The sequence below is a fragment of the Bos mutus genome, chromosome 6 (assembly GCF_027580195.1).
Source record: "Bos mutus isolate GX-2022 chromosome 6, NWIPB_WYAK_1.1, whole genome shotgun sequence".
Classification (NCBI taxonomy): Eukaryota; Metazoa; Chordata; class Mammalia; order Artiodactyla; family Bovidae; genus Bos; species Bos mutus.
Genome location: NC_091622.1, coordinates 44,612,303 through 44,639,877, shown reverse-complemented (window position 1 = coordinate 44,639,877; position 27,575 = coordinate 44,612,303). Strand labels below are relative to the sequence as shown.

The window sequence follows — 27,575 nt, the reverse complement described above, 5'->3', positions numbered from 1 at the left end:
TTAATCTCACTTCCAGAATCAGTTGTAGGCACTGCGTTAGTGCTAATTTGCTTATAAATGTTTGTGTGGGTGGCAGGACTCAGTCTAAATGAAACCTGGTGGGAAATTTGTGGTGCAAAGAACTTTAGCCCATACATACCTCTGGTTCAGGGCTTCTTATTCCTTTTTAGGGCCATGGACCCCTTCAGCTGTGTGGTGAAGCCTATGGATACCATTGCAGGAAAATGGTTCTAAATGCATAAAAAGAATACTAGTGTTACAGAAAAAATGAATTATATAGAAGTACAACTATCACAATATTAATACATTATAATAATATATGTACTTCCTTATTAACACCTTAAATAGCAAGGTCTAGCAACAGGTAGTGGTAAGCATGAAATATATTTCAGGATATTTGCTAAAAATTGTACTGTGATATGAAAAAAATTTACTTGTGATTTCCATTAGTGACAAAGTCACAAATACTCATACTGCTGTGGTTTGGTGCCTTATTCACAATTAAAGATAGTGCTAAATTTCAGTAAAAGGTTAATGAAAATAAAGATGTTATATGTGTTAGTGTGTGTGTGTGTGTATATATATATATATATATATTCCACTTTGGGGACCTTCTTGAATTCCATGACCCTCAGGTTAAAAATCCTTGTTGGGAGGCTGCTCAGAGCTGCCCAGCTGATAGTTGGGTGTGACCGAACGGGCTTAGCTGGGTCAGACTCTGATGCTAGACAGTGGAAAGAAAAGGTGTCACAGTAGGATTTTTTCAGTTATTATTGAAGTGAAGTGAAGTTTCACTCAGTCGTGTCTGACTTTTTGTGATCCCATGGACTGTAGCCTGCCAGGCTGTTCTGTCCGTGGAGTCTCCAGGCCAGAATACTGGAGTGGGTTGCAATTTCCTTCTCTAGGGGCTCTTCCCAACCCAGGGATCGGACCCAGGTCTCCCTGAGTTCTGCAAGAACCCTGGTTTCCAGGCAAGAATCTGCAGGCAGATTCTTTACCACCTAAGCCTCAATTATTATTGCTATATAGCAAAAGACTCCAAACCTTAGTGGCTAAACTAAGTGATACATTAATTTCCTCATAATTTTGTAGGTTAAATATTTTATCAGGACTCCACTGGGCGATTTTCTGCTAATCTCACTCAGGGTTTTTCATGTGTCTCCATTCATTGGGGAGTTTGGCTAGACTTGGAACTTCCAAGTTGATCTCTCATTTTAGTATTAGTCTGCTCAGGCTGCCCTAACAAAATACCATAGACTGAGCATCTTAACAGAAATGTATTTCCTCACAGTTCTGGAGGCTGGAAAGTCCAAGGAGTTTCTGGCAGTGTTTGGTTTCTCATAAGGGTTCTCATCTTGGCTTGTGGACCTTCTTGATGCACATTCACGTGGTCTCTCCTTGGTGTATGTGTGGGGAGAGAGCTCTGGTCTCTCCTCTTCCTCTTGAAAGTGAATGTGTTAGTCACTCAGTCATGTCTGACTCTTTGCAACCACATGGACTGTAGCCCGTGAGGCTCCTCCATCCATGGAATTTTCCAGGCAAGAATATTGGAATGGGTTGCCATTCCCTTCTCCAGGAGATCTTCCTGACCCAAGGATTGAACCCAGATCTCCCACAATGCAGGCAGACTCTTTACCATCTGAGCTACTACAAGGACATTCAGTTCAGTTCAGTTGCTCATTCATGCCCAACTCTTTGCGACTCCATGGACCACAGCACGCCAGGCCTCCCTGTCCATCACCAACTCCCGGAGTTTATTCAAACTCACGTCCATTGAGTCGGTGATGCCATTCAACCATCTCATCCTCTGTCGTCCCCTTCTCCTCCTGCCCTCAATCTTTCCCAGCATCAGGGTCCCTTCAAATGAGTCAATTCTTCGCATCAGGTGGCCAAAGTATTGGAGTTTCAGCTTCAACATCAGTCCTTCCAATGAACACCCAGGACTGATCTCATTTAGGATGGACTGGTTGAATCTCCTCCAAGGGACTCTCAAGAATCTTCTCCAACACCACAGTTCAAAAGCATTAATTCTTCGGCACTCAGCTTTCTTTATAGTGCAACTCTCACATCCATACATGACCACTGGAAAAACCATAGCCTTGAGTGGACGGACCTTTGCTGGCAAAGTAATGTCTCTGCTTTTTAATATGCTGTCTACAGTGGTCATAGCTTTCCTTCCAAGGAGTAAGTGTCTTTTAATTTCATGGCTGCAGTCACCATCTGCAGTGATTTTGAAGCCCCCAAAAATAAAGTCTGACACTGTTGTCAGATCAGGGCCCCACCCTTATGATCTCTTTTAATCTTAATTACTTCTGGAAAGGCCCTATCTCCAAATACAGTCACCCTGGGGATTCAACATGAAATTTAGGGGAATGCGATTCAGCCCATGGCATCTTCCATGGCCTTCCTCCATGCCTAAGCTCTGCCATGCAGTCAGCTAGCCTGCACTTCCTTCCAGCATGGCATCTGGGCTTCAGAGAGAGAAAGTAACGCCTGTCAGTCCTCTTCAGGCCTGGCTTGCAATTTCAGAAAGTTATATCCACAACATTCCACCGATTAAAATAAGTCACAGGCCAGTCCAGATCCCAGGGCAGGGAAAACAGATCCCACCTTTTTTAAAACATATATATACAAATTTTTAATTCTTTAAAAAAATAATTAAGCTGCTTCGGGGCTTAGTTGTAGCATGCAGCATCTTTCATTGGAGTGCATGAACTCTCACTGTGGCACACAGACTGTTGCTCTGCAGTGTGAGGGATCTTAGATCCCTGACCGGGAATTGAACTCACGTCCCCCGCCTTAGAAGGCAGATTCTTAACTGGACCACCAGGCAAGTCCCAGATCCCACCATTTGATGTGAGGAGTGGCATGCAATCACGGAAGGGGAGGAATTACTGGGGCCGAATCTGGGGTCTATCTGCCACGGAGACCTAAAAGCACTGCTGACTGCTTGGACCCAGGGATGAGGGAGTGGATGGGTCAAAGCTGCCTCTGAGGTTTCCTGGTTCAGAACTTGCTTTTTTTGCTCACACATCAGACTTGTTCTCCTAGAGTTCCAGATAGACTCCAGCTAAACCACCAAAAGCTATTCCTGAGGCTTGAGAAGTGTTAATCTAAGTGGAAAAAGTGCCAATTTTATTAATACTCATTAACAGACTTAATTATGCAGTGTGTCCTATACTGTCAATAATATAAGGGGCTGTTGCTTTAGAAATGAGAATTAAATGCACACTTTCCCCTTCATTATCTTAGCGTGTCTGACTCCTGCTGATATCTAAGCCGAGAGAAGTTCCCCTTTGGGAGATTTTGCCGAGTCCAACCCCCATCCCTAGTTGGAATCCGGTAGCCCTCCCTGGGCTCTCATAATCCCCACACTTGCCTATTGATTTGTTTTTAACATCTTTATTGTGATTTAATTCTCATACTGTGTGTCACTTGCCTGTTCTAGCAATACTGAATTGGAAATCATCTTTTATCTGCCGGTCCTATTAGATCACTGGCTCTCTTCTCTGCTTGGCTACACATTGGACTCCTTTGGGGAACTGTAAAAATACTGCCACCTGGGTCCCACCCTGTGAAATTCTGATTTACTGGCCCTGGATGTAATGGCACTTTCTAAAGCTCCCCTGGTGATCATAAGATACACCGAGAGTTGAGAACGCTGTCCCAGGCTGCCATCTCCTTGAGGGCAGGGGGACTGTCTTACTGGCATACAGTAAGTGCTTAGCTTAATACAAAATGAACAAGTGAATAAATGGCCTGCTTTTCTTCTTGGAGAACTGGATTCTCCTTGGGCTCTCAGCTGCTGGTGAAGATGTCGAGGGACCAGTTTTTGTTTGTCCTTGCAATTGTAGATGAGTTGGCAAAAATAAGTTTTTTTTTTTAGTGAGAAGCAGAGCTTGGAAATGTGGACTCTTGAGGGTAAGTGTTTTTGTTACCCTTGGAACAGAAGGAAGAGGTATTGTTTTTGAAAGCTTAGATTAGTAGGCTAAGGGCTGCAGGGAGGATGGGAAGGCTTGGGGAGTTGCCGAGGGTCGGGGACATTCTGAGGATTCAGCAACATCAACAAGAGCTAGTACATATGCGGCATGTGCTTGTTGATAGGCTCTGTGCCAAGGACTTTACAACAACTCATTTCTTCTTTACTGCAATCTGATTCTCTGAGGAAGACACAATGGCTACTATTTTCCTTTATCAATGAGGAATCAGAGGCACTGATGGTCAAGTGAGTGACATTAAAAGGAAGAACTGGGAGGGAAGTTAACGACTGGAGGGTATGTTTGGGAGAGTGGCAGGAGATGCCTCACCCCAGTTCCTTTGGCAGGGGTAGCACCTTGAAAGTGATGCACCAAACATGACTTTCTGGGAGGCCCCTACCTACTGGAGGTGCCAGGTGTCTTAGACAATGGGTGCGTCAACATTATCCAGTGAGAACTGGACACCAAAGGGCCCTCCAGAGATGCTCTGGGACAAGAACTCCTGCCTCCCTCCACCTAACCCTCTAAAATATCTTTCCCCAGAAAAGGACTCTGGTAGATGGGGGCTTGACTTATATTTTCAGTTCAGTTCAGTTCAGTCACTCAGTTGTGTCCGACTGAGACCCCACAGACTGCAGTACACCAGGCGTCCCTGTTCATCACCATCTCCCAGAGCTTGCTCAAACTCATGTTCATCGAGTTGGTGATGCCATCCAAACATCTCATCTTCTATCATCCCCTTCTCCTCCTGCCTTCAATCTTTCCCAACATCAGAGTCTTTTTCAATGACTTGTATTTAATTGTACATATAATAAATAAAGCAAAGAATAAACCTCAACCTGCTACAATGTCTGAGAACAGGCAGAAGGTCACAGCATTCTGGCAACCTTGCTTCTGGGCTTCTCCTGCTGCTGTGACCAAGTTGAAGGTCACTCTATCCCTAGGATACCTCCTGGGGCATGTTCCCAGCCTCCACCCCTCAGAGCCCCCGTTGCCCTGACTTTTCCAACAGTACCAGGGGCGTGGCCCCAGCATGCCTCGTGTCTCAGCCTGTCTGAATTGGGTTTACTTAGGGAGATTAGGAACCAGACCTGGCTTAACTCAGATCAGCCCCAACCTGTTACTGCTCCGTGTGTCCTAAGCTTCAAACCAGCCTGAACAAATTCCTGTAAGCCACTGCTAAAGGCACCCCCCCAAAAAAAAATTCCTGTCACACTTCTAGGCAAGTGCATGCCAGGAAGACTGTATTTGATTGTTTATATTCATGTTTGGTTTTGCCTAATAGGATTTAGAATGTTCTGAGGGAAAGCAATGTTTGAACGGAGCCACAGGTGACTGGTAGAGGGAGGGGGGCCATTAAGGGACAAAAGGAGATGGCCCCTTCCTCAACTTTGACAGAATCTGAGGGATCCCAGTGGAGCAGGCAATAAATTGCAAGATAAATAATTCCTGTAGGATAACAGCAAGTTCAACCCTACCCCAGGAAGTAACAATAACAGATTTCATAATAACATGTATCATCATGTATGAAGCACTTAAAATGAGCACCAGATGAGACACTATCTCATCACTCTCATTGCCTCCATTATACAGATGAGAAGACTAAGGACCAGAGAGGTTATAGGATGTGCCCAAGACCACACAGGACTGACCGAGATGAGACTGAAGCCTGATTATGTCCAAAGCGCCTGCTTTTAGGACCTCTGCAGAAAGGCAGCTGGGAGGAAGCCAGACCAGACTGTAGTCAGCGGTTCTCAGCCAGGATGCACATTAATATCCGCTGGGGAGCTTTTATAATAGCACTGGTGCCCAGGTCCCACCCTAGAGACGCTGAGTTAATTGAGTCGAGCTGCAGCCTGGGCATCAGTATGGTTTTAAAGCTCCCCAGGTAAACCTGATGTGCAGCCAGATCTGGGAACTCTGGCTGGAGGGACTGGAGCTGGGCTTAAGTCCTGAAGTAACCTGGATGGAGGGAAGGTGCAGAGATAGAGCCAAGCCAGCAGTTTGGGGGAGCCTGGGGAAAGGGATGACTGGGATTCCAGCTGCTTCTTCCTTTTTCAGTAATCAGTGACTTTGCATTTGCAATAGACCTTAAGAAATTTAAACACCATTCTTAAGAAAAAAGAGCTAGTCACCTAAAGTTTCCTTAGTATCCTGAGAGGTTTAAACTCAGAATCAAGTTGTCATCCAACACGAGGACCATCAACCAGCCCTCACTCTACCCTGGAGCCAGGTTAACTCAGACTTTGGAGTTATCCAAACCTAATTTAAAAACTATTTATTGAAAAAACTGTGGTAAAATTGACACAACATAAATTTTACCATCTTAACCACTCTTAAGTGTCAGGTTGGTAGCACTGAGTATATTCACATTGCTGTACAAATACCACCACCATCCATCTCTAGAGCTGGTTTCATCTTATAAAACTGAAGAAAGAGAGACGGTGGTTACCAGGAGCTGAGAGGAGCAGGGAGTGGGAAATTCTTATGCCCCTTAAATAAGAACTTCCCATTTCGCCTTCCTCCCAGCCTCTGGTAACCACCATCTTTCTTTCTCTATGAATTTGACTGTATCCCAGACCTAATTTTATGAGAGATCTTTTAAACTTATTTCAGCTCAGTTACAAATAATAGTAACTACCTCTGCATGACCAGGCAATTACACAGCAGCCATGTCAGCAGGCTGCATTCCCTCCATTGTAAAGATGCTCAGACAGTGTGGCAGAGACCATTTTCTGTGCTCACACTGGAGGACCATCTTCTCGAGCTCCTGTGGCAGTTAGCGGGGGCCATCCCACTGGGCCTGGCCAATGGAAAATGGGCAGAAGTCATGATACCACTTTCAGGTCTGGCCTTAAAACCCCCTGCCTGTCTACCACACTCTCTTCCCCTCCGCAGCAACCTCAGAGGCTGTGTGTCAAAAGATGGGAGGAGCTCGAATCCCTTGAGTCCCTGCTTGGAGCAAAACCATCCAGCATTGGTGTCCAAGCTGGCACATGAACAAGAAATCAGATCGAGCTATTGGGCACATTTGTTGCTACAGCAGAGCCTGTCCTTTCCTGACTATCACAGAGGGGTCCAGTAACTTACCAAGATTTCGTAACTAGTCATCTCTGAAGTCAGAATTCAACCCTAGTGATTTCTGGTCTTCAGTATTATACTCTATTAATATCACATTATCCTGTATTGCTCTCAAACTATTGATTTGAGGTTAAACACATTGTCCTACATTTTAATATTTTTCTACAACATGCCATGCCCCTCCCACCCCAAAAAGAAAAATACTAATTTCACTGACTTAGCTCCATCTCTCCTGTTGATAAAAATCCGAGAAGTCTCTGCTACTCGAGTCAGGCAAATGTTTAAACCTACTCTTCTTTAAGAGATACTTCTCCAGCAATTTATTTTCTGTCACTGCCTCTGTTTCTGCCTATGAAGGATGATATTTTGTTCACCTTTGGTGCCTTTACCCCATCGGATCCTGCAGTAAATGTCTCCAAATAATGCTTGTGCTATCCATTAGGTAAGGCTGTCTTGACAGGCTGTCACCTAGCAAGGCTGCATTTCCCAGCCTTTGGTCTAAATGTAATGCCATCTCTTCTTAGCATTTCACCCACCACTCTCTCCTATTGAGTGAGTGTGTGTGCATTTAAAGAAAATGTTTCCACAGTGTTTCTTCTCTATTCTGTATCATTACTGCACACCACACCACACCAGCACAGGCCCAGTACTTGATAACCCTTTTAAAGCTTTGAAGAAGAAGGCGTAGAAAATTGGCAGAGAGCACATCAATCTGGGAACCTGGAAACAGAAAAACGAAGTTAGATACATAGCAGCAATAGTACTAAGAGGAAAGATGCCAGAAAACTTTCCTCATTATGAACTTAACAGGGCAGTGAGGCAGGTACTGTTACACAACCATTGAAATAGAGTAAGGTGGCCAGATAGGTAAGTAAGTGTTAGTAGCTCAGTCGTGTTCAACCCTTTGCAACCCCACGGACTGTAGCCCATCAGTGTCCTCTGCCCATGGGATTCTCCAGGCAAGAATACTGGAGTGGGTTGCCATTTCCTTCTCCAGGGGACCTTCCTGATTCAGGATCGAACCTAGGACTCCTGCATTTCAGGCAGATTCTTTATCATCTTAGCCACCAGGGAAGCTTATCAGTGGGCCTCTCTAAAAGATAAGGACTTCAAAATATAACTTACATCTAAAATAAAATTGAACAATATCATCAGAATCAGAAGCCCAGGTGGCCAGATACAGCAAGTAAAATACATACACTCATCAAGGGCCTCAGTGACATTTGGTGTGATGTATCCACTCCACAACTTACTTGCTGTGTGATTTTGGGCAGTGTTACTGTCTCTGAGCCTCACATTCCTCATCTGTAAATGGAGATAATGGCATCTACCTGTCAGGGTTATTGGAGGTGTCAGTGAATTGTGTGTAAAGTGCCTGGGACACAGTAGGTGCTTTTTCTTCATTTTGTATCACCATTCCTGTGGTTAAGTATTGTTCTTCAGCCAGGTCTGTCCTCCTGAAAGGATGGAGTGGCCCAGGGCACCAGGAGCCTCCTGAGATGGGGCAGGAGGGCCAGAGGATGCCCAAGAGGCAGCAACAGAGGACCCAGAAGAAAGTTCCTTTTCCTTGCAATCTGCTTTGTGGGGAAGGGGCTAGGGTGTAGTAGGAGGTCCTCAGTGAGAATTACCCTCTATTTTCTCCCCACCATCCCTTCTTCTCTGATATGCTGATGTCTGAATTTTTTTCCTAAAGAACTCAACCTCTAAATCAATTCTTCAGATACTTATTGAGCCCCTATCACATACATTCCTGGGTGGCCCTACACGGCATGGCTCATAGTTTCATTGAGTTAGACAAGGATGTGACCCATGTGATCAGTTTCATTAATTTTCTGTGATGAAACGCAAGCTGGAATCAAGATTGCTGGGAGAAATATCAATAAGCTCAGATGTGCAAATGACACCGCCCTTTTGGCAGAAAGTGAAGAGGAACGAAAAAGCCTCTTGATGAAGATGAAAGAAGAGAGTGAAAAAGCTGGCTTAAAACTCAACATTCAAAAAACAAAGATCATGGCATCTGATCCCATCACCTCATGGCAAATAGATGGGGAAACAGTGGCAGACTTTATTTTCTTGGGCTCCAAAATCACTGCAGATGGTGACTGCAGCCATGAAATTAAAAGACACTTGCTCCTTGGAAGAAAAGCTATGACCAACCTAGACAGCGTATTAAAAAGCAGAGACATTACTTTGCTGGCAAAGGTCCATATAGTCAAAGCTATGGTTTTTCGAGTTGTCATGTATGGATGTGAGAGTTGAACCATAAAGAAGGCTGAGAGTCAAAGAATTGATACTTTTGAAATGTGGTGTTGGAGAAGACTCTTGAGAGTCCCTTGGACTGCAAGGAGATCCAACCAGTCCATCCTAAAGGAAATCAATCCTGAATATTCACTGGAAGGGCCAATGCTGAAGCTGAAGCTCCAATAGTTTGGCCACCTGATATGAAGAGCCAACTCATTAGAAAAGACCCTGATGCTGGGAAAGATTGAAGGCAGAAGGAGAAGGGGATGACAGAGAATGAGATGGTTGGATGGCATCACCAGCTTAATGGACATGAGTTTGAGCAGACTTCAGGAGATGGTGGAGACATGGAGGCCTGGTGTGCTGCAGTCCATGAGGTCACAGAGAGTTGGACACAACTGAGTGACTGAACAACAAAATTGCATACATTCAAGTGGAAGGTGGGGGTTGGGGGAAGCATGTATAGGATTTAAATGGGATCAGTCTTTGGCTAGAAGGAAAAGCTCTGATGGCAGATTTTAGGAACTGGGAAAGCCATTTATGGAAGTGGGAGGCATTTTCCAGGGACTCTTGTGTTTATACAATAGAATTCCTTTATTCACATAAGCATTTTTTTTTTTTTTTGAGCATCTATTGTGTCCTGTGCTAGGGACAGGAGAATTAGAATGAAAAGACTCAATTCCAGTCTTGCAGTTTCTCATGGTCTGCTAAGCAGAGTGCCATTGCTATGGTAAGTATAAAAACAGAGCGCCATGGGAACACAGAGAAGGGTCACCAGCTCAGATCTGAAGGGGTCAGGGAAGGCTTCTTGGAGGAGATGACATTTGACTTCATCTTGAAGGAGGAATGGGTATTATCAAGGAGGAAGAGACAAAGGAGAAAGACATCTCAGGCAGAAAAGAGGAGAGCATGCTAAGACCCACCCAGTGTACTAAAGCAACACCCGAAAGAGTAGCAGCCAGCATTTCCTGAATGCTGACTGCAAGGTGAAGTATCTCACAAGTGTTATCTCATTTAACCCCTGTCCTTGGAGACAGGTGTTACTCATTTTTCTCATTTTTCAAATGAGAAAACTAAGTCATACGGAGGTTGGGTAATTTGTCCAACTGTACACAGCAAGTTAGCCTCTGAGCTTAGAACTGACCCTGTTCTTTTTCCAATTCCCAATTCCCAAAACAAAGCTCTTAAAGACTCTCCCATACTTTCTCTGAATCCTAATTTGGAGCATTAAAGTCAAGAGCCTCACTATGCATTCCTAGTCATCTTCTTATGTACTCGGGCTCTTCTTTTCTCTTCTCTTTAATGTGGAAGCATGGCCCAGTCTGAGACACAGCAGGTTGGATGTTATCAGAGTCCTTGGCTTTCCTTTCTGCCCTCTCACTGCCCAGTATTCCAGCCATCTATCTCCACAAAGCACCAAATCAGAGAAAATTCTGGGAAAAACAAATTGATGGTGGATGTCACCCCCGGGTCTTTAATGAAATGGCAGCCATGCTTGATTTGTCGTGGCCAGCCCCCCTTCCTGCCCCTGGCTCCAAGCACTTAGCCATCCCTATTGATGGCTAGGGTCAGGAGATGGGAACCCATTAGAAGGAGTAGCTGAAGTCTGTTACTTTGCCTTCCATTGTGGGTTGATTTTTCACTTGTTGACTTCCATATCTCATTTCCCTAGTTATTCTATTTAGACATATATAATATTGTCAAGCTGAAAAAGAATAATAAAAGTGTATCAGTTTTGTTGCTCTAGAATTCACTCTCTTTCTTGGTCTGTTCTGTATTAGAGGCTGTGCTTCTCAGGCTCCAGTACAGTTGATTCTGGTGGGCTTGAGTCAGTGGGAGGCACTGGTAGGAGCCATGAGAGTGGAAAGAAGACAGATTCAGGTGACTTCTTACCCCTCTAGGCCCCTAATGCTCCCTGAAGTGGCTGCATTTTCTCCATGACATTGTCCTCCAGATGTCTACCATGGTCTTGTGAGAGGACCTTGACCCTGGGGTTCGGTAATACCACCTCCTCCATTTGTTTCTCCAGCCTAGCTGTTGACTCACTGAAAAGATGATTGGACCCAGTTTCAATGTGTATGTGTGAAGGCTTCCCCACACCAACAAGCAATTCTTGCATACCAGCAAGTGTCCAAGAATATACCTTGTCCTTTACCCAGAGGTAGACTTCCCTGGTGGCTCAGATGGTAAAGCGTCTGCCTCCAATGCGGGAGACCTAGGTTCGATCCCTGGGTTGGGAAGATCCTCTGGAGAAGGAAATGGCAACCCACTCCAGTATTCTTGCCTGGAAAATCCCATAGACAGAGGAGTGTGGTAGGCTACAGTCCATGGGGTCTCATGGAGTCGGACACGACTGAGCGACTTCACTTCACTTCACTTCACTTTATCCAGAGGTAGAATCAGATTCCAGGTACAGGGCTAGGTCCCACAAGGCCACCCCCCACTTCAAATGCCAGCTTCAACCCCAAGTTGTTATCTGTGCTTCTGAGTGACAGGCTGAAAAATGGAGGTTCTGGTGACTCCCACCTTGGTTTGTGTTAATTTGCTAGAATGGTTCACTGAACCCAGGAAAACCTGTTTACTCACTAGATTACTAACTTACTATAAAAGGACATTAAAAGATATGAATTGATAGCCAGATGAAGAGACACAGGGTCCTGAACAAAGGAGCTCCTGTCCTGGTGGAGCTTGGGGCCCCACATGGCAGCACATGGAAACCTTCTGGTTTTCCACATGAAATCTCTCCAAAAGGTGGCAAAAAGCTATTCTTTGGGGGGTTTATGGAGGTTTCACTACATAGTCATGATGGACTAAATCACTGGTCAATGGCTACTGATTCTTCCTCAAACCCCTCACCCTTCCCCAGAAGTCAGGGTGTGGGACTAAAGGTTTCAATCACATGCTTGGTTCTCCTGGCAACCAGTCTCCACCCTGGGGTGGGATCCAGAAGTCACCTTCATTAGCATAAACCCAATTATGCTGGCAGAAAATTCCAAGGGTTTTGGGAGCCAGGAACTGTGGATGAAGGCCAAATCTATCTGAGAAGCACATCTTGGTCATCTGAATGACCACATATGTGTTTCTTATAAATCACAATATTGTGTTCAACCATAGTCTGTTTGGCTTTTCAGCTCTTTCTTCAACTGGGCAGACAATCCCTTGTATTAAATCCCTTCTGTTTTAAATACTTAGATTAGTTTCTGTTTACCTAGCTGGAGCCTGAATGATACAGAAAGGAAGCCAATTTGCTGAGAAAAGACATCTCAATCTATAAACTATTAGCAATCTAATCCAATATGATTTGATTCAATTCAATTCAATTTAACTCAATTCAAATCAACAAATATTCATTGAGCACCTAGTTTGAGAAAGACATGGCACTTACTAGGTAATTGGGATATAAAATAATGAATAATAATAAAAAATACCTGATCTCAAGGAGTTGGCAGTCTAGAGGCATAGTCAAGAGAACTAAGAGCTTAGGTATTCTGCACAGTGAATTGTATTGATAATACAGAGTATTCTTAGGCAAACCCTGGGGAGGGGCACTTCATTAGATTAGGGAGTTAAGAGGCACTTCCCAAGGAAGTTCTCATGAATAAGATTTTTTTTTTTAATAAACATAATAAAAAAGGAAAGAAAACATGGCTAAATAAATAATATTGGGACTACTATTTAACTATTGGGTGGGAAACAGATTTCATATTATATTGGGTTGACCAAAAAGTTTGTTTCAGTTGAACAAACTGAACTTTTTGGCCAACCAATACTTTTTTTACCAAAATTACTGATTGAAGAGTTAACCTCTCTCCTCAACCTCCAATAAACCATAAAGTCTAGAAGATATTATATGTTAAAGTTTATTGGATTTCAGGGTGGAGATGGACTTTCTAAGGCATGGAATATATGATGAGAAAAAAAGTTTTGTACAAATTAAACTCCCTATGCATATCAAAATTAAACTGAAACAAACAAGGATTAAAACATCACTAAAAGAAATATGACAGATAGAGTATTTATATTCATAATATATAAAGAGCTTTTACAAACGAATATGAAGAATATGTGCTAATGATATAGATGTGCAACTCATACAAAATATAGGTATATGGGAAATTTTTAACCCATGAGTAATTAAAGATAGCAAATTAAAACAAAAAAGTTTTTTTCTGCCAACCACATTGGAAATGTGTGCTTTATTTTCTAAGTACAACTCTATACCACTGAATATGGTATAAGTGGGATGTCTCATCATTACTGGCAGGATTGTGAATTATTCCTTTTTTGGGAAATAATTTTGTGACATGTATCCAGGGCCTTAAAAACGTTTATGAAATATGTTCATATTTCACATGTTTTGTTCACATCCATAATACCACTTTTAGGATTCTATTCAAAGTAAATAAACAGAGATACAACAATCTTAGTATTTCTTACAGTGAAAAATTGAAAAAAAATGTTTTAGACAGCTTTACTGTTATAGTAAGTGAAATAAGAAAGTGAAAGTCGCTTCGTTGTGTACAACTCTGAGACTCCTTGGACTATAAAGTGCATGGAATTCTCCAGGCCAGAATACTGGAGTGGGTAGCCTTTCCCTTCTCCAGGGGATCTTTCCAACCCAGGGATCAAACCCAGGTCTCCCGCACTGCAGGCAGATTCTTTACCATCTGAGCCACCCTGGAAGCCCAAGAAGACTGGAGTGAGGAGTCTATCCCTTCTCCAGCAGATCTTCCTGACCCAGGAATCGAACCGGGGTCTCCTGCATTGCAGGGGGATTTTTTACCAGCTGAGTTACCAGGAAACTATAGCATCTCATATCATGCAACAAATATGGTACAATGTGATAGATGACTTTTATAACAAAGCTAAGGGCAAAGAAAAGCAAGAAACCAGACAAGAAAGAGACCATTCTGCCAGTGAGGTCCTAAAGAGAGGATGATATTTAAATTGTGTCCTGAAGAATGAACAGGAGTTTACCAGGTAGAGAAGGGAGGGGTCCAGGCAGAAAGAAGATGTGTAAATATGTCGAGGCCTATGAGTACATTTAAGCAACAGTAAGGCATTTGCTGGGGGAGGTAGGGAAGGTGAAAAGGGAGAAGTCAGATGGAGTCGAAGGGTTTTGGTGTCATCCTGAGATTAGACAACAGACAGCCCGTTTGGATTTGCAAGCAGAATTGTGGAAAGATTTGTTCTGTTTGAGGAAGTTCATGAGGCATCGGGAGGCAGAGGGACAGTTAGGAGGCTCTGGAGAGAGGCCAGAATTGCTGAGGGTTGGCCTGGGCAAAGGTGGGGGAGTATTGGCTGGGTCTGAAGGAGTAGGACTGCAAAGATGAGGAGAAACAAAGGCGTAGAACCTGGATTTCTGATCTTTTGGGACAAATGGGAACAAATCATTAGAATACAGTTGATACTTGCACTCAAGAATTTGATAAGAATCAGGGAGGAAAGCAGGAAAAATAGGAATCTGGGGAGTTATTGCCTCAAGAAGAATATCTTCACACATGATCAGCCTTATCCAATGGAAATAAAACTTCCAGTTTCCCCTGGAAAGGATCCAGGAAGTGGAGTCCACTCCCAAGACCCTCAGGTGGCCACACAGATGTCCACGTCAGTTTCTAATATCTCCCTTTTTCTAGCCTTTTCTCTATCAGTTTTACACCCCCCCCCCCGCATCCCCCCCCCCACCTCCCGCCGCAGACTGAAAGTAGGAGAAATGAAAGTTCATGAAACACCACCTTTGAATTTGTTACAGATCAGAGAGTACAGTTGGTGGCCAAACTCAAAATATGGGTTTTCTGGGAATATCTACAACAGTGTGCATGAGTGCTAAGTCGCTTCAGTCATGTTTGACTCTTTGCAGCCCCGGGGACTGTTAGCCCATCAGTCTCCTCTGTCCGTGGGCTTCTCCAGGCAAGAATACTGGAGTGGGTTGCCATGCCCTCCTCCAGGAGATCTTCCAGACCCAGGATCAAACCCGTGTTTGGTGCATTGCAGGCAGGTTCTTTACTGCTGAGCCACCTGGGAAGCCCATCTACAACAGCACTACCTCCAAATGGATGGATAATTTGGAACACTGGACATAGGCTGTGCTCACATCCACTCTACCCTACCTGCCCTGAACATATTTTGCCTTCCTTTAATGGGCGACCATTTGCAAAGCTCATCTGAATGCCCACGAAAACAGTTTCATACATTACTGTGACATTCTTTACATAATAAGAAAAAAGGAGAGGGCTGGGATGGGCTTGTAGAGCTGCAAGCGATGTCTGGTAATAAGGCCCTCAGTTTAGAAGGTTAATTCTTCCATCAGCTGAAGCGGCTGTCTCCTCAGGCATGTCAGAGAGAGAATGTATTCCCCAGGCATGCTGTCATTGGGAATGCAGGTAAATAACTGCACTGTCATGTGCTGTGAAGGGGACATGCTTCTGTTCACAGCTGGCTGGCAGAGGCTCGCAAAGGGGAGCTCGGTCACAGGGCAGAGGGAAGACCACCCAGCTCATGTGTTTGGACATTTCCCATTAGGGGACGCTGTAACAGTCCCCTGGGGAGTCCAGATGTTCAGCCCTGGTTAAGCCTGGAAGAAAGAGCTGATTGCCAACTTTGGAGACAGTTCCCAAACACACTATCATTCTCTTTTGTTGTTTAGTCTTTAAGTTGGGTCTGACTCTTTTGTGACCCCGTGGGACTGCAGCCTGCCAGGCGCCTCTGTGCATGGGATTTCCCAGTCAAGAATACTGGAGTGGGTTGCCATTTCCTTCTCCAATCATTCTTACTGAGGGCTTTAAACAATCAGTAGCCTGGTAACAAAGGGATTTAAAATGCCAAGAGAAGGAGCATTGAGGAAAAACTGGCAATTAACTTCTAAGATCCCTGTTTTTCACTGGTTTCTAAGAATTAGGTGCTAAGCCAAGAAGTTTTAATCTTTCGTTCTAGGCTCACAGTCTGTGGTGACAATGAACATTCTAGGCCCAAGCCCCACCATGCAAAGCTTGGAAAATGTCTTTTCTTCTATTCCTCTCTCCTATCCTAAATTCCGTCTTTGGGGATCTCTTCCTGCAGCTTCACCTTGGAGGCTTCCCACATTTTAGGGTAAATACTAAACTATTGCAATGAAATAAAAAAAATACATAGCCTGAAACAAGATTTAAATTCATTTCTGTCTCATATAACACTTTAGTTGTAGGAAGATGGTGCAGGTTGGGAGAGCAACTCATCTCTGCTCTGTTGAGACCAGGTTCTTCGGACCCAGGCTGCTTCTCTCCCAAAGTCAACCATCCTTTAGATCAGGAATCAGCAAACATTTTCTGAAAAGGGCTAGGCAATAATTATTTCCAACTTTGTGGTCCAAATGGCCCTTGTGACTACTCACCTCTGCCACTATAACATTAAAGCAGCTAGAGACTATACAGAAACAAATAGACATGGTTGTGTACCGATAAAACTTTATTTACAAAAAAAGCTGGTGGGCAGGATTAAGCCAGTGGGCTATCATTTTGCTCAACCCTGCTCTAGAGCAATGCTGTTCCAGGCAAATGTTATGGGAACCACATATGTAATTTTAATTTTCTAGTAGCCACATTAAAAAATGCAATGAAACAGGTGAAATTGATCTAATATTACACTATATTCAATATAAAATTAAAATTTTATCATTGCAACATGTAATCAAAATAAATAAGCATTAAGGAGATATTTTAGTCTTATCTTTCTGGTACTGAATCATTGAAATCTAGTGCAGATTACCTTATAGCAAATCTCAATTTCATGTGCTTGGTAGCACAGGTAGCCTGGGCTGTTGTATTAGTTCAGCCCTGGAGGGTGGCTCTTGCCTTCTTGATTTAAGTGGTACTGATTCTAGTTCTCAGTGTGACCTGCTGTTTTTGGTCCTGATGCTCAGAGCAGCAAGCAAGCAGACTGTCATGGAGAGATGTTGAGTTTTGGGACCAGAAAGACCTTGACATGAAGCCCTTCCTCAGGGCTGATGTTCTGTTATAGTTCTGCATATTCCAGATGCTCCTTTTTCCCTTCAAATTTAAATGTTTTTGAAAGCTCAATTGATCTTACGACATAGCTATCCATTTAATGAAGTGTATTTTTTGTTGGCCCCTATAAAGCAGTTATGAAATCAGTGGTGAGTCCCATGTCAACAGCATTTTGGAATTGAGGTAATTCTATTTGTGGCCTTGGGTAAAGTCTTTGCTCTTCTGAGTCCTAATTTCCTTATCTATAAAAGAACAGAGTTGTCGTAAATATTGGAGATGTATATCATGAACTCAGCACAGTGGCTGCTAGCTTTAGTTCGTCAACAGGAAGTCTATTAGGAATTTTATAAAATATGTGTCAGATTAGTGTTTTGCTAGAATAACCCATATCCTTGCATGATCAGTCACATATATGGCTACCCACAAATTTAAATAGGAAATGAGAGAGAATATTTTAGGGGCTCACTCTTCTTTCTATTTTAATCAATGCTGCACAAAATCTCTTTCTATTGTCCTATTAGTGTTCTACTTCCGGTAAGGCTTTGCCAGCTCCAGCCCCCGGGAGAGAGACGCTGTTGAACCGGTCACTAGGGTGCGCTCTTAAAGCTCAGCTTTTTGCTCTTCTCCACTTTCTAAAGATTTCACAAATATTCTCCATAGGACCTTGCTTCTCCCTTACATTAAAAATTACATGGAATTAGACTCATCTGCAAAGAAAATGTTTTATTTTAACTCAGAGCAATTACTCATTCTATTTCTATATCTAATCCTCTTTCTAGTTTATTCTTGGTCAGCATTAGTCAGTGTAGCTTATATTTTGGTAAAGGATTCTATTTGCTCTAAGCCAGTAACTGGAGTATACTCTCAGCAAAAGCATCTAAAATCTTCATTTACGTCACTGTTTGTCATTCATCAACTTGAGCCAGGACACAAGAGCAACAGTATAAATGAAGCCTTCAGATGATTCTGTGAAAAATTATGCCTTTACAAAGGACCTCCCTTTACCCTTAAAAATAGTCAGAGGAACCAATAATAGCTCTCTGGACCATATTTAACTTGGCAGATGAATGTGTACTAAGAATAAATGAGAAAACATATATTTGGATTGAAAACAGAAAAAAGAAACTGCTGAGTGAGGGCAGAGAAGAGTGTGAAGTAGATTGAACAGACTTTTCAAGTGCAGAGACTTGAATGCCTCTTCTGCTGATTGGAGGAGTCAGCCATCATGGAAGACAGAGTTCAGAATGGAACTTTTCCACTGACCAACTTTTGCGGGTGTCGACAAGTCATTTTTCCTCTCTATTTAAGCTGCTATGATAAGGTTTTCCCTATGTGCTCTGGAACACATTACTTATCTTTCAGGAGTTGATTTAATTTTTAGAAAGAGCCAAGAAACCTGAGAGCTAAGTTGGGTGAATGAAGTTGATCAAGCCAGGTAATGAATGTGTGTGTATGTATAGGAGATTTTCCTGATTGGCTATAAAGCAATGAAACTAGTTGTGGGGGGTCATATGATGTCCCTTCCTGCAAAGTATGTGTATGTCCTAATCTGAGGAAACTTTGAATGTGACTGTGTTTAGAAAAAAAGGTCTCAAGTTGAGAGTATCCTTGAATAACTGGGTAGGCTTGAATCTAATGATAAGTATCTTATAAGATAGAGGATGAGGGAGAGAAGGGACGGCAAAGAGAAGGAGACATGTGAAGACAGAGTCAGAGACTGGAGTCATGCAGCCGAGTGCCAGGGGTGACCTGAGCAGAAGCTGGAACAGACAAAAGATGCTCTTCTGGTTCCTTCAGATGAAGCACTGCCCAGTGGCCACTTTGATTTCAGATTTCTGGTCCACAGAGCCAAGAGAATGAATGTATTTTCTTTGAAGCCACCATGTTTGTGGTAATTTGTGGCAGCAGCTCCAGAAAATTAATACTCTGGTTTTATTTTGGGGGCCTGAAAACTTGGTTTTAAGACAATTCTCCAAGAGAAGGAATTTCAGAACTAATCTGAGTAGTAACAGCATCATTGAAATGAGTGTCTCTTTCCCCCAAAGTCTATAATTTCTCTCCATCTCTATCTATCAGGGCCCAACTAAGGAAACAGAAATTTCTTTGGGTATTTACAGAGGGAATCAAATGCAGAACTTTTTATACCACGAAGACATAAGAGGCCAAGGAGTCAAAAGGAGACAGAGTGGTAATCCTGAGATCAGCAGCAGTGGGAAGCTATGATTGGGAGGAGGTCAGAATCACCTAGAAGAAGCTGAAACCATAGTGGGTTTATGTGGGTGAAGCTGGGGCTGCGGGAGATACCATCTGAGATAGATAGGGAGGGAAGAAATATCCCAGCTTGTCCCTTATCCACTCTCCCATCCCGCTCAGTCCCTCTCATTGGTTGAACTCAGTCAGCAGATCCCTGACATAGCAGCTGAGAAATGGTCTCTGTTGCCTAGAGACAACAGAGCAGGGTAAGGACGTGGACTGAGGACAAAGCAGCCCAGGACCCTGTCGTGGTGATCAGATCAGATCAGTCGCTCAGTCGTGTCCGACTCTTTGGGACCCCATGAATCGCAGCACGCCAGGCCTCCCTGTCCATCACCAACTCCCGGATAGGCATCAAGAAAGATGCTCCAGAGGGTGGAATTACATTCTGCTTCTTCCCTAGAAGATTCAGAATCATTCCTTTCTTTTTTGTGTTTTCCTCTCTGTGGCAGACGGGTCCCCCAAAGATGTCCACATTCTAATAGCTGGAAACTGTCAGTGTGTTACCTTATTTGACAAAAGGGATTTTCTTGATATGATTAAACTAAGGATTTGGAGATGAGGAGATTATACTGGATTATCCTGATGGGCCCAATGTCATCACAAGGGGCCTTATAAGAAGATAGGAGGTCAGATACTAGAACAGGGATGTGTTGATGGATGCTGAGGTTGGAGTGATGTTCTTTGAACATGGAGGCAGAGGCCACCAGCCAAGGGGTCCAGGCAACCTCTAGAAGCTGGAGAAGGCAAGGAAAGCGATTCTCCTTGAGGTGCTCCAGAAAAGAACAAGAAAGAAAGAAAGTGAAGTCGCTCAGTCATGTCCAGCTCTTTGCAACCCCATGGACTGTAACCTACCAGGCTCCTCCATCATGGAATTCTCCAGGCAAGAGTGCTGAAGTGGGTTGCCATTTTCTTCTCCAGAGGATCTTCCCAATCCAAGGATCAAACCCAGGATCAAACCCAAGGATCAAACCCAAATCCAAGGATCTCCCACATTGTAGGCAGAAGCTTTACCAACTGAGCCACCAGGGAAGCCAGAAAAGAACAGAGCCCTGCCAACTCCTCATCTGAGCTCAGTGAGACTGATTTTAGGCGTCTGAACTCCAGAACTAAAAGATATTAAATTTACTTTATCTTAAGCCACTAAGTTATGGTCATTTCTTTCAGAAGCAAAAAAAAAAAAAAAATTAAGCTTTCTAACCTTCTACTTCAAACAGTAAGATTAAGATATCCAATGTTATTATCTCTCCAGTTGTCACACTTTATTTTTTCCACTCATTTCTAAGTGTACCTCTTTGCCAGGAAAGTCAAAAGGCCAGAAGAATAACTATACTGATTTCATGCAGTCTAAAGGATTGCCAGCCATTGTTTTTCTAGTAAATGATGTTAGAATTATTTTGTGTCAAAATTGGATTTACAGCTATAGGGTAGTGTTTAATTCAGTACCTGTACTCAACAGGTAATTACATTGCATTTGGACAAATGCCCTTTTTGAACACTTAGGCATAATCCTTTTACTTTGGTGGTTAGTTAGCATTACTTGGTGATATTTATTAAAGCTATAAAGTGTCCTCTGCTATTACTTTAGTGTCTTCATTAAATTAAGCAGGATTGAATCAGATAAATTAAGTGGGAAAGGATCTTTTCTAAAATAATACTTAATGTATTTGCAAAAGTTTTTACAACCTAATTAATGGCAAAGCCCATGGAAGTGACATTATTTTCCTTTCTTATTTCTCCATTCAAGGGGGCAGGGGGAGGGGAGAGAAAGAAAAAGGTAAAAAATAAGGAGCGGGGACCAAGTGATAGACTAATTATAACAGTAGCAATAGCAGTAATAATTCAGTTTAACTATATAGAATCTATGAAGCAATGATTTTGCATACTCTTTTCATATAGCTCTCACAACCTAATGAAAGAAGTATAATTAGCCACATTTCACAGCTGAAGCAGTTGAGTCTCAGTAGATCAAAGTCATCCAGTTGGTTAAGCATCCAAACTAGAACTCCTGAGTCAAATTTTTTAAGTGCTATATTCAGGTGTTTAATTTTTCCCCCTAGCTTATCTGGAAAAGGGAGAACGCCTCCGCTCAACAATAATTTATACATGGTATGCATTTGTTAAATATTTATCACACTCATATATGAATAAATGCATGAAAATTGTCCACCCAGCCACTGCACACCTCCAGGCAAGCTACGTGCTAATTCTATGCCTAAGCCATGTGTTAAAAAGAAGCAAGCCTGCTTCTGGTTTGGAAAAGGATGAACGGCTTGAGTTTGTTCATTCACCCATTCACTCTTTGCCCCATTGAACAGACATCACCAAAGATTTACCAGGAGCCAGGTACTGGGCTGGCTGGTGGGAGCTACAGGTAAGGAAAACAGTTCCTTCTCTTAGGGATGTTCAGCGGCCTCTCCATAGGGCCAAGAACCTCCACCTACTCTCGTAACTTGGACACCATTGACTTACAAAGTTTAGGCCTGAAAGGAACCAGGGAGGGTGTCTTCACGTGAAAGAGGAATTAGCTGTCCACCTGGACTGTAGCTGAGAGTCAGATAGGCCTGGGTGATACTTACCAACTAGACTTCATCCGATGCACTTGCTCATCTAGGAAAATCAGTACAGTCGTCCCTTGTTGTCTGTAGGAGAATTGGTTACAGGACCTCAAAACCCCAGAACGCTTGTCTCTTATATAAAATAGCATAGTATTTCATGTAACCCATGCACATCCTCCTGTATACTTTGAATCATCTCTGGATTATTTATAATACCTAATACAACATAAATGCTAGGTAAATAGTTGCCAGAGCACAGAAAATTCAAGTTTTACTTTTTGGAACTTTCTGGAATTAAATATATATATATTTCTATCTCTGCAGTTGGTTGAAACTGTGAGTACAGAACCTGTCAATGAAGAGCCCACAGTTCAGAGGGCTGGGGTGAAGTTCATATGAGATGATATCCAGTGCTTAGCTAAGGATCTCCCCCTAGAATGTGCTCAATACATATTTAAATTCTTACATCACTGTATCTGCCATGCTTGGGTCTGTATGCATTCCATTCTATCATTCTTGAATATTTAACATCTGTATGTCTTATCTGTTTATCAGTATTGTAAGTGCCTTCAAGATTGGTTAAATAACATGTAAATAGAAAAGCGATGAGACTGAATATTTTGGTAATTCTTTAAAATAGAGATGACCGTATGTAGAGAACAGAAATAGATTCACAGACATAGAAAACAAATTTATGGTTGCCCAAAGGGAAAGAGCAGAGGGATAAAGTAGAAGTTTGGGATTAATATATACACATTACATATATAAAATAGATAACCAACAAGGACCTACTGTACAGCACAGGGAACTGTAAAAACCTATAAGGGAAAAGCACCTGAAAATAATGTGTGTATTATATATATATACATATTATATATATATATACATGAATCACTTTGCTGTATACCTGAAACTGATATAACATTGTAAATCAACTATATTTCAATTAAAAATAAAATGAAATTTTAAAGTTTGAAACAAATGGAGATTTTAGGCCACAAATTTCCTGGTACCACGACTTGTCCAAGCCCCCATGACGTCTTGCAGGGACCCTTCTATGCAAGTCTCTTTTTTACATGCCAGATCTGGCCACTCCCCACCTTCCAGTGAGTTCCCGTTTCACTTAAAATGAACCCAAGCTTCCTATCGTGGGCTGCAGGCCCCTATTGACTTCTCTGCCATCAAGCCAGCCAATTCCCACTTTGATCTCTCTGTTTTGACCACCTAACCTTCCAAGCTGGTTTTAGAAAAGGCAGAGGAACCAGAGATCAAATTGCCAACATCCACTGGATCATCGAAGAACAAGACAGTTCCAGAAAAACATCTATTTCTGCTTTATTGACTTTGCCAAAGCCTTTGACTGTGTGGATCACAATAAACTGTGGAAAATTCTGAAAGAAATGGGAATACCAGACCACCTGACCTGCCTCTTGAGAGATCTGTATGCAGGTCAGGAAGCAACAGTTAGAACTGGACATGGAACAACAGACTGGTTCCAAATAGGAAAAGGAGTACGTCAAGGCTGTATACTGTCACCCTGCTTATTTAACTTATATGCAGAGTACATCATGAGAAACGCTGGGCTGGAAGAAGCACAAGCTGGAATCAAGATTGCCGGGAGAAATATCAATAACCTCAGATATGCAGATAACACCACCCTTATGGCAGAAAGTGAAGAGGAACTCAAAAGCCTCTTGATGAAAGTGAAAGAGGAGAGTAAAAAAGTTGGTTTAAAGCTCAACATTCAGAAAACTAAGATCATGGCATCTGGTCCCATCACTTCATGGGAAATAGATGGGGAAACAGTGGAAACAGTGTCAGACTTTATTTTTGGGGGCTCCAAAATCACTGCAGATGGTGACTGCAGCCATGAAATTAAAAGATGCTTACTCGTTGGAAGGAAAGTTATGACCAACCTAGATAGCATATTGAAAAGCAGAGACATTACTTTGCCAACAAACGTCCATCTAGTCAAAGCTATCATTTTTCCAGTGGTCATGTATGGATGTGAGAGTTGGACTGTGAAGAAAGCTGAGTGCCGAAGAATTGATGCTTTTGAACTGTGGTGTTGGAGAAGACTCTTGAGAGTCCCTTGGACTGCAAGGAGATCCAACCAGTCCATTTTAAAGGAGAGCAGTCCTGGGTGTTCTTTGGAAGGAATGATGCTAAAGCTGAAACTCCAGTACTTTGGCCACCTCATGCGATGGTGACTCATTGGAAAAGTTGACTCATTGGAAAAGACTCTGATGCTGGGAGGGATTGAGGGCAGGAGGAGAAGGGGACGACAGAGGATGAGATGGCTGGATGGCATCACCAACTCGATGGATGTGAGTTTGAGTGAACTCCGAGAGTTGGTGATGGACAGGGAGGCCTGGCGTGCTGCAATTCATGGGGTTGCAAAGAGTCAGACACGACTGAGCGACTGAACTGAACTGCACTGGACCTTTCTTCTGCTCCTTGAACACAAGAACCTCTTTTCTGCCCTAAAACCTCTGTCCCCTCTACTTAGAATGCCCTTCCCAACTGTCCCTCTGTTGACTCTGCCTTATTAAATGCCACCTCCTCAATGGCAGTGTTTCCTTCCTAACTCTCCAACCCTTGCCTGGTTGTATTTCCCTCCTGATATTCATCCTGGGTGTTTACTTGTTTATTGTCTTCCTCTTATACTGGAAGGGAAGCTATAAGAACACCATCTGCCTCATTCACATCTACCTCCCTGCTGCCTAGGACACCGCCTGGCACAGAGCAGGTGTTCAATAAACAGCTGTTGAATGAATGACTAAATCTCTCATAAGTGGTTTTTTCAACTTGGGAAAACACACTTTCATAATTCAATAACAAGTCATTAATATCATTTTTATATTGTGTGTGCTTGAGCCATGACTGCTTAATAACAACGACAGAAGTAATAGTAGGTAATTCCTTATTCCTCTCCTGTAGCCCTGTGGGCCTCACTGGACAGAGTAGCAGGAAGACATATGTTTATGGACAACATTTCCAATACACTGGTGAGGAGAGTGTGTCCTTAAGGACTGTGATTCCCTGGAGTCCAGGCTAGACCAAACCAGGAAGAGTGCCAGCACCAAGGAAATAAAATTGCAAGCCAAAGAGGGCAGCTTTCAAAGCTTTAAAAAGAGGTACGGGATGTGTCATGGTCAGCATACACAGGACATGGCTCAGTGCTCTTCAGATCTGCCCCCTTGTTCCCTACACCCTTGAAGAAGACACTTGGGAGTCAAGTGTCTTGTTCAGTGAGTTCTTAGCACTGGTGGTTTGCTTTGAGAACAGACACCTCTGGAACTTTGATTCAATGGCTGAGGTAGAAAGATGGTATGAGATAGGACAGATCGTGCATTCTTCATGTGAAAACTGGTTCTTGGGTGATAAAAAAAATTGTACCATTTTAATGTATAAAACACATATATAAATCCACATTTCATGGTAGGGGGAATTAGGAAAAAAATTCTCTAAATGTTACGTATAACTCACCTAATAACCCCTGTGAGGTTAGGACTCTTTTGACCACTTTAGGGATGAAGACACTGGTTCTCAGATACAGTGAATGGTGAGCTCAGGTTCACACAACCATAAATGAGGGAGCAGAGACAGGAAGCCCCAAAGTGCCACATTTTTCCAAGAAAAAATTCTCATTGAAAACCCTAGCAGGCGCCTGGGTTCACTCAGGGCTGCTGGAATACTCTGTTCACAGAGCAGGAAACAAAACCGGGAGCTGGTTGTCCTTCCAACTTCCCATCAAGAAGCTCTCTGATGCCTCAAGAGTTCCAGAGCTCTCTATCTGAGACTTAACACTTATGTCATCGGTGTTCACGGGTCTTCTTATGAGAACACAAGGTGGTAAGGCCTGGAGGAGTTAGACTGACAGAACACAGCACAAAGGGAAGACAGAAAGGAAAGCAAGCAAGAAAAACCACTAGGCTTCACAGATTTCTGTGCCTCCAAAGGACAATGCAGCCCAGTTCTACCCCTTGGCACTGTGTGACCTAGGCAAGTTATTCAACCTCTCTGAGCCTTGCTTTTTCCATCCAAAAGAAGAGTGTGAGGACTAGTGAGCTCTTCTATGAGGATGACCTCCCAGCCCCCACTGGAGAACGAGCTGTGTCTCCAGTCCCGGCCTGCCATCCTCCAGGACAAATGCTTTCTTTACCTGAGAGCTCCTCCCTTTCACTCTGACGCTCAACATGTCTCAAATGATTCACTGGGTGAGGCGATGGACCCTGCCAAGCCCAGTGTAAGTTTTCAAATGGATCCACCTCTGTAGATTTCATCACAGCCCACTGGTGACCACAAAGCTGCTCACTGGGTAAAAAACAAATCCAGGAGGAATGCTCAGTTCATGGGTAACTTTAAATTGCTCTCAATACTCTCTAATACTCTGAGAGCCCCTGTTAACACACAATTGACACAGTAGTTTCTAATTATTCTTTAGGTATAGAATAATTATAGCACTTATTATAGCACATCTCCTAGAAGCCTTTACTTACCTTCCTTTCTTAGTTCTTTTCACCCCATGTACAGGAGCGTCATTGATTTCCAGTTTTTGATGCACAGGAAATAAAACCTCCCCACTACACTTTGTGTCTTGGGTTTGCCACTCCGCTCCGGAACTTACCATCTTCCGGCCTTTCCTGCTTATCTGATTCTTACGTGTCCTTTGAGTAGGAAGCAGTGTTTACTGTTGGAAACTCCACCCTCTTGGAGTCAGGAAGAAATGGCGGTGAACCTAGCGCTGTCATTTCCTGGCTAGGTGAACTTGGGAATGTTACTCCAGTTCTGTAGGCCTCGGTCCCTTTCTCTGTTGGATGGAAATGGTGCTTCCTGACATGAGAACTAAATGAGATCTTGTTTGCTCTCAGTGTTCTAAAGAACACTGGCAAGTGGCAAAAAACTCAGCTCAAAGTGGCAAAAATAAAAAAAGAGAGAATTTATTGGCTCATGGAACAAAAAATCCAGGGGTATAAGAGGTCAAAGACTGGACTAATATGGCAGCAAGGGACACCCCTCACACACAGTGGGACAGAAAAGAGGGGCTGTGACTGATGTGGGTTATTGAGCCTTTACCACTTACCACGTATTCCTTCAAGAGCAAAGACCCGCTGGTGCCTACATACACTCTGTGACTATCAGAGGAAATGTCTTTCCTCTCATGTCAGCAATGAGAAAACTTGGAAGTGTGTTTGGAAACATTTGGATAGGTGACTCTGCTTTTTCAACTGGAAATTTTATGAATGCTAGATACAGATAAAGTATTCTGGATGAAAATTTAGTGCTATAAGTATAAACTATTTTAAGTATAAAATATACCACTGTATATTATACTGTAAGTATAAGATTCATTACTAAACTTCAAAGTCTTAATAAGTTACACAGGGAAATGATATTTTAAGTACTTTGATGTTATAGGTTGAATTGTATGTCTCAGGATTCACATGTTGCAGTCCTAATCCTCAGCATTTCAGAACTCT

The 27,575-nt window shown here is 42.9% G+C and overlaps 1 long non-coding RNA gene and 1 other non-coding gene across 2 annotated transcripts; one reads left to right on the top strand and one right to left on the bottom strand.

The window, feature by feature from the left end:
- Positions 1-96: 96 nt before the first annotated feature.
- On the bottom strand, positions 97-26,647 carry LOC138988297 (uncharacterized). The gene is made up of 3 exons (XR_011464612.1): positions 26,595-26,647; positions 22,114-22,176; positions 97-230 (listed from the first exon to the last, which is right to left on the bottom strand). It is a non-coding gene; the product is annotated as an uncharacterized lncRNA (long non-coding RNA).
- On the top strand, positions 11,468-11,539 carry TRNAW-CCA (transfer RNA tryptophan (anticodon CCA)). The gene has a single exon. It is a non-coding gene; the product is annotated as a tRNA-Trp (tRNA).
- Positions 26,648-27,575: the final 928 nt, after the last annotated feature.